General features: G+C 43.4%; 2 non-coding genes across 2 annotated transcripts; one reads left to right on the forward strand and one right to left on the reverse strand.

Annotated features, from left to right (window-relative positions):
• The first annotated feature begins 2,126 nt into the window (after positions 1–2,126).
• On the forward strand, positions 2,127–2,198 carry TRNAA-CGC. Its single transcript has one exon. It is a non-coding gene; the product is annotated as a tRNA-Ala (tRNA).
• A 277-nt stretch (positions 2,199–2,475) lies between these two features.
• TRNAG-GCC lies at positions 2,476–2,546 on the reverse strand. The gene has a single exon. It is a non-coding gene; the product is annotated as a tRNA-Gly (tRNA).
• Between the last annotated feature and the right edge of the window lie 5,210 nt (positions 2,547–7,756).

Consider the following 7,756-nt stretch of genomic DNA (forward strand, 5'->3'; position numbering starts at 1 on the left):
GAAGATAGAACTGAGTTGGCTTTTTTTTTTTATAGTCTATAATTTTGGACATTTGGCCAACGTCTCTTCATCTGTGAGCAGAGTTGGTGCAGTTTTATTTGCATAAAGAATAGATGTGATCCAAGTTTTCCTGAAAAGGCTCCCTAATCCAAAAATGTGCCTCCTATTTCACCTTTCCCGTCAACCACCGTGGCTGAAAAAGTCCCCTGAGTTAGAGCCTTTCTTTTGGGTTAAGCCAGGCCAGTAAATCAATGTGATATCCTCTGTTGGCTTTAGAGTTTAGCTTCATTTTTGTTGTCAAATGCATTTACGTAGACCTTGGCTTGGTAGGATATGAGTGAGAATTTAAAAAGAGCCTTCTCTGGGCTTCGCTCTGAAATTTCAGAATTGCCTGAGAAAGAAGGGAGTTGTCCCCAGAAAGGGAGTTTCCTCAGGTGACAGAAATAAGCCCTAACTTGAGGGAGGGGTCTAAAGACAATGGCAAGGTAAGCTGACCAGAGGCCAACGTACTTCCTTTACAATTAACTAATTGCTGCGGTTGTTATTTGCCCCAGTGAAAACCTTGAGGGTGGAGAAATGTTTTTATCCCTGTTTCCCAATTCAGAGTCAACTGACACGTTCATCTTTTAGTGCCTCGGGATGGAATCTAGGGTTTGGTTTGGAAATGTTCTGGCTTGGAGCAGAGCTCCTAATGGCTGTCCCCTGACGTGGTTTGTTTTTTGGGGTTTTTTTTGTGTGTTTTTTTTGGACATTCTGTATTATTGTATTAGATCAGCATGTGGCTTGTTTTAGTTAAAAACAAAATCTGATTATGAGCCATTATTTGTTTAAATTACTGTAAGCAAATACAGGAATTTATTTATTTGTAATCTAAGAGTCGATGATGCAGCTTGTGGTTTACTCAGAATTATTCTGAAACTTCTCTCCGCTCTGCCTTTTGGACTGCTGACCACTTCATTTATGAGGGGTATTTTCCTGCAACGGAAGTGAGTAGAACTTCTAGGCCCACCCGGTCCTTGCTACCTGTTGGGTCTGGTCTGCCTTCCAGGTGGGCTGGAAGTGATAGCTATCCAGGGCCCCTGACACCAGATCTCTCCCCTCCTCCTATCAGGGTGCCTTCGCTTGCCTTGGGGTGGTGTCAGTTTAAACTGCACCGGAAGGGTCAAACACACATCATGCGGCTAGAATGCAAGTTAGCTCATTGTATTATCTAGCACTGAAACAACTAGAGAGGCAATTTCCGAGGCAACAGGACCCAAATAACGTGTCTTCATTTGGGGCTGGGAGTGCAATTAGTGGTTAGGGAGGGGAGGTGTTCAGTGACTTACTTTATACTATCTTAACCTCTTCATCAGATGGGTCCAAGGTGTAAAAATATCAAACAGAGAGAAAAAAAAAAATCCATTTTGAGCAGGTTCCCCTCCCCGACTTAACCATCATTTCGATCTAATTAAACTACAAAGAGGGTGGCGGTGTCACTTTCTTTCTTTCAGTTTGGTCCCCATGGAAAAGAAGAGCATGTCGTGAAATCATTTACACCTCCAGGAGTTTGGTGGAGTAGCCCCCACATAACCCAGTTTATGGGGAGTTGGTGTGAACAGGTCGTTTTCTTAAGGGGGTGGGGAAAGGTAAAGCCCTAAGGTTTTCGAGCGCGCACGGAGGGTCCCCAGCGCTCTACTCCAGGAGCAGGTGTAGGCGGGCACCAGGGAGACGCTGGCGGCGCGGCGCAGGCCCTCAGTCCCGACTCCGAGTCCCGGAGGAGCCGGCGGCAAGGCGGCGGCGACCTCGCGGCCCCAGCGCCTGCGCAGTAAACCCGCGGAGGGCCCCAGCCCTGGGTCGCTTTGCGCACGACCGTCCCGCCCCCACTGGCGCGGCCGGGCGCCCCGTCGCTCCTGCTGCGCGCTCGCGGCGCGGGCGGGAGTGCTCGGGTGCTCGTCCTGTTTGTGCCGCGGAGCGCTGGCTGCGGCAGGTCCCGAAGCACCGGAGGAGCGGCCTCACACCGGGGTGGGAAGAGTGGAAACGTGCGGCATTGACGCTCACCGAAATCAGGTCGTGAAACCCTACTAATTTGACCGGCGCCACAGAGACTGAATGAATACCTTTACCAGAAAGGGGATTCTCGGCTGGGGGATGTAGCTCAGTGGTAGAGCGCGCGCTTCGCATGTGTGAGGTCCCGGGTTCAATCCCCGGCATCTCCAAACAGCCGTTGTCCCTTTTCTTTTCCTAGCACAGAAAACACTACACGAAGACCTTTTGCTCACAGAACAGTAGGGCGTCCAAGAACAATCTAACAGTGAGGCAGAGAAACAACAGAGCCCAGGGAAACGGCCTTTTAAGTTGTAAGTAAAAGCGAAACCGGAAATTGCCCCTGATACCTCTTTCCTTGTTTGCATAAAACCAACTTTTGGGTATGGTTACCGAACTTGCTTTGGGATCCTAAGTTACACAGTTAGAAAGTAAAATGAAAAGCGAAGCTGCATTGGCCGGGAATCGAACCCGGGCCTCCCGCGTGGCAGGCGAGAATTCTACCACTGAACCACCAATGCTCACGGGAGGAAGTGCTTCCCATTTTTCAATAGAAGAGATATTTCCACGTGTGCGCTGATTCGCTTCTGTTTGTAATTATATGTTTATGTATTCAATATTAAATAAAGCAGTGGAATCTGTAATTAAATAATTATCATAAAATATTGGGAAAACATTCAGATTGACAAAAAATCCAATCCTATTAACTTCTGTTGAACTTTATTAAGTGATTCTTCTGAAGCTGATCGCGGTGAAGCAGGCAAATGGAAATTTTGTTATGTGTGTACAGGATTACACAGCTACCTAGATGTCTCTTCGGACCTTTAGACGATTTGTAACAACTCCTCCCTATTTTTCTTCTGTTATAGTAGCTATTCAAACAACTACGTGTTCACATTTGTTAGGAACAAGGGGTAAGGAGCTAGGACCCTGACCAAATTATAAGAGTAAATTAGAACGCTGTGACCTGACTTTGAAGCATTGGTGATTCTAGTCAAATGACCTAACTTCTCTAAACCGCTCTTTCTTTCATTGTGAATGACTTGATCATGGGCCCCTTTTCAACACTAATTTTATGAATCAGAGCCTCTACCCATAGGATACTATACATCAAGAATACTAGAGTGGCGTTGGAGAAAATCATAAAAGATTAATGACTAACCTAAGAACTCCCACATTAGGATTTATTTTTAAGAAGTTTTTACTGTGTGAATAGAGAGCAAAATTTGAAGATAAATACACCATGAAATTATGAAGACATAAAAGATATGAAGACGTTAGAGCCTCAGTAAATTGAAACTGCAGTCCTAAGTCACCTGTGGAAGAATGCAGTCAAATCATTTTTACCTCTGACAACCTCAGTTCTTTAAAATGAGAGAACTAGAACTGGATAGAGATGTGTTTTTTTTTAAATTGCATCCTGAAAGGGCTCTAACTTGCCAGGAGAGCCTCATGGCCATTGTCTGTTGGGGCCCCACCTTCTTTGCCCAGCCCCATCACTTCCACTAGACGTTTTTTTAAAAAGACTTTATTTATAAGTAACCTCTGTACCCAAGGTGGGGCTGGAACTCACAACCTTGAGATCAAGAGTGGAGGGCTCCACTGACTGAGCCAGCCAAGCACCCCTCCACCAAGCCCTTTTTAAACTCTATTTGCATTGGTTTGATGGGTTACAAGTCTGAAATAAAAGATTTTGAAAAGCCCTGATCTAACTATGTTCCTTCAAACTCCAAAATGTTCGATTCAAAATTTAAAACAGTCTAAAAAACTTAAACACTACCAAAAGTTTAAAGAGAAAGAAGGATCAAATGAGAAATACAGCCTAGTGACAAATAATATTAGTGACCTATCAAAGACCATACTACATTTTTTTTTTCCTTACTGCAAGTCCATGTGAGTCAGCCTAGCCCTAGGAACAAATGTGGTGCTGTAAGCCAGTTATTCCATTTTCCTTTCCAAACATTGGTCTCAGATGGGTTTGTGACCCTTCCTGCCAAAGACAGTGCAGTATAGACATAACCTAGGGGCTTCTGGGAAAGATGGTATGGAAGCTCTCTTTTGCCTTTTCTTTCCTGCTTGGAACATGCCATATGAGGTATAATACTTGGAGCTGCTCCACCCATTTTGTGACTTGAAGAAAGACTGAGGATGACCCAGAAGAAAGAGATATCGTGGGATTTTCTCCATCCAGTCTTAGGTAAGGTAATTAAAGATCTTTATTGTTTAAACCCATTTGTGGTTGGCACTTTGTTATACACAGCCAAAAGCATTCTGTGTGTGTGTGTGTGTGTGTGTGTGTGTGTGTGTGTGTGTGTTTAGCAGTTCATTTATTTCTGATAGAAGTCTGATACAAGTATTCTATTCTGTGGAGAACTAATACGTTGAGATTAGGATGAGGCTAACTCTCCCCCTCATCTCTGTCATAGTGGTAAGTATGTGAAACAGGTCTAGCCAGATATTTCCCTTTGTCATGGTGTTTTTTTTTTTTTAATTAGGTTTATTTATTTATTTTGAGAGAGTCAGAGAGAGAAGAGAGAGAGAGAGAGAGAGCAGGGGAAAGGCAGTCAGAGAGGGAGAGAGAACCCCAAGCAGGATCTGCACCAACTGTGAGATCCTGACCTGAGCCCAAATCAAGGGTCAGATGCTTGATCAACTGAGCCACCCAGGCACCCCACCTGTGTTTAATTTAGAGATGGATATGTGGCCATAAGAGGGATGATAGAACTTTCCAGAACTTACCAGAACTTTCTTTCCAGAGATATAAGCAAAAACTATCTTTCTGTTGGGTGAGCAAACAGATTGAGTATATAGCTAGTTTTGCTGATGCCATCTTGCTTGAGAGAGAGAGAGAAACATCCCCAGTATGACGCTGAGCCCCTAAAAGCAACCATGCTTAAATAGAACAAAATCTAGATTTTGTGTTTATGTGAGTCAGTAACTTGTCTTTGGAAAATAAGCTATCTTTTTTTTTTTTAAGTCAGTTTGAGTAGTACTTATATTGCTTGCATCAAAACAACAAAAATTGAGAAACAGTTTTACCCAAAACATAGTAAATTTAGAGAACTTATTACCCTTGAATGTGATATAGGCTGAAAATATGAAAGTTTAAGAAAAATGTAAAGAATGTATCTGTGGTAGAATTACAAAAAAACTACTAAGACCATGAAAAAGTTTGTAGGACGTATTCCAAGTTGTTTAGATAAAGGTAATTCTGTGGCAAGGAAAGCCACTGAAGATTTTTTGAGCAAGAGAAGAATCAAAGCATTAAAATTTTTTTTAATGTTTATTTACTTTTGAGAGAGAAAGAGAGAATGGGGGAGGGTCAGAGAGAGAGAGGGAGACACAGAATCTGAAGCAGGCTCCAGGCTCTGAGCTGTCCGCACCAGAACCCAACGTGGGGCTCGAATTCATGAACTGTGAGATCATGACCTGAGCCGAAGTCGGACGCTTAACCAACTGAGCCACCCAGGTGCCCCAGAGTCAAAGCTTTTCAAGGGATCATCTGGTAACAATGTGCCAGAGAAGTAGAAGTAAGAGAAACCAGAAGTCAGGAAATTCATTCAGGAGGTGATTACAGTGTAATCGGAGCAGCACTGAGGTTCTGAAGTAGGAGGAAGGCTGTTGCTTGAGGTTCATGGCCAGGTAGAAGGATGGGAAAAAGAAATCTAGCTTAAGTGACTGGGAGAATAGTGGTATCATGTCAGGTCTGGCAGAAAACGGACTGGAAGGAAAAGGGTGGAGTAAAGTGTTTGCTTCCGGAAATATACACTCTGAGGTAAGTAGGGTGAAATGCCTCCTGGGCAGTTGACCTCTAGATCTAGAGAAATCAAGACTACAAAAGTGGAGTCGGGGGCAACAACACAGAAGTAAAAGGTAAGTATTTGAAAGTGGAGGAAATCACAGAGAGAGGAGAGCTGAAGGCCAAGCCTTGAGAAGGTCTGTTTTAGGGAGTGGTAGGAGTTGAGGAGCCAGAGGTGGAGAAGCAGGGGAGTGGGTTGTCATGGAATCAGTGGAGACAGGGCTTCTTCAGGCAGGCAGAACTTCCTCTTGCTAATTCTGAGTCACATCATGACACAGGTCACGTCAGGACAAATATGTGTATCGTTGTGTTTCATTGCAATGCTCTGTGTTAATCCTGTTCCACATCGGAGGTGCTGTGGAAGCAGTGATTTCGTGACTGGTATGGTTAAGCACGGAAAGATCACAGATGGCCGAGGGTGTCTTTTGGGTAGCACACACGAGCACTTCCTAGTCTGCGGAGCTACCATGCTCTGATGAGTGGCCCTTCCTGAGGCTGGCAGAGAGGAGAAAGAGAGGAGTGCCGTGGAATGTTACCCAATCATTTCTCTCAGGAAACCTGTCATTGTGACAGCCCTATGGGGCAGGCAGGGGCTTGTCATTTGCATCATAGCTCTTGGAACTCTTGCTCAAGGCACCCTATCCCTGGTTGGTGTTGGCTCACCATGGAAATGTGGCCAGGCTTATATCATCTGAAGAAAGCAAACCATTAAGAAACAGAAATAGTTCATTTAATACATAGCCACCAAAGCAATGCTTTTTTTTTTTTTTTTTTTTTTAAAACTTGTGAGTGATTGTATTGATTTAATACACACAGCTTATTTCTGTCCCAGGTTACAAACTAGCCCTGGGGAAATGGTGGAGCCAGTCATTTGGATTGCCCTTTACTGGCTGGGAATTAAATCATTACTTATTCCATTTTAGAATCACAAGTAGTACCCCAAGGCCTACTTTCCTAAGGATTAAAATCAAGGCATGGAAATGAAGAATCCAGGTGTAATTCTCAGATGCATGCAGATGTTGAGAATGCAGCAATTTTTCCTGGAAAGCTGTCACTGCAAAATCATCCTGCTCATGATAGGCTCATTCCTAGTTCTGCAGCATGTCTAATTAGTCAACAAGTCGGATTTTCTTCTTTTAAAACAGCGCTGAATCTTGCTCTTCCTCCTCAGGCCCGTCCCTCTGGACTACTGCAGATCCTTATCAGCTCACCCCCTGGGTTACCTGGGAAACCCCTGCTTTCCTTTGCCCCCCCACCCCCAATTGCTGCTAGTTGAATTTTCTCCCTCCCTGTCCTATTCCTTCCCTCCTTCCCTCTCCTACTTCCCTCCCTCCTTCTTTCTTCTGCTTCTAATTTCCTTAATTTTTCAAAATTTAATCATTTTTATTGCTGGTTCAAAATTGACTTAATTTCAAATTCATATGGAGTCTTCAGGGTGGAGGATATATGGGTATGAATTCTTTATCCTTCTCTCGACACTCATTTCTGATGCAGCATTTATTCAACCCCTCTTGAGCTGTGGCACTCGGCCACCCACCATCTAATGGAAGTATACATACATATACATATATACATATATATATGTATATATGTATATATGTATATATACATATTCTTTTCATAAGTAATCCATGCATATGGTGCAAAATTCAAAAAGCATAAGAGTATGCATTAAAAAGCTTGTCTTCATCCCACCCTCCACCCCTTACCCCCATTTTCTGGGTTCCATTTCTTAGAGGTGACCCATTGCCATCAGTTTCTTGTATTTCCCTGCACAGAAATCGTATGTAGATACAAATTGCATTTAGCTTTTTGCACAAAAGGTATACACCATACCTACTGTTGTGACCGTTGCCTTTTTTCTTTCTTTCTTTTTTTCTGTCTTTCTTTTTTTATTTCTTTTTTTCTTTCTTTCTTTTTCTTTCTTTCTTT

This window comes from Prionailurus bengalensis, chromosome C1, assembly GCF_016509475.1.
Source record: "Prionailurus bengalensis isolate Pbe53 chromosome C1, Fcat_Pben_1.1_paternal_pri, whole genome shotgun sequence".
Taxonomy (NCBI): Eukaryota; Metazoa; Chordata; class Mammalia; order Carnivora; family Felidae; genus Prionailurus; species Prionailurus bengalensis.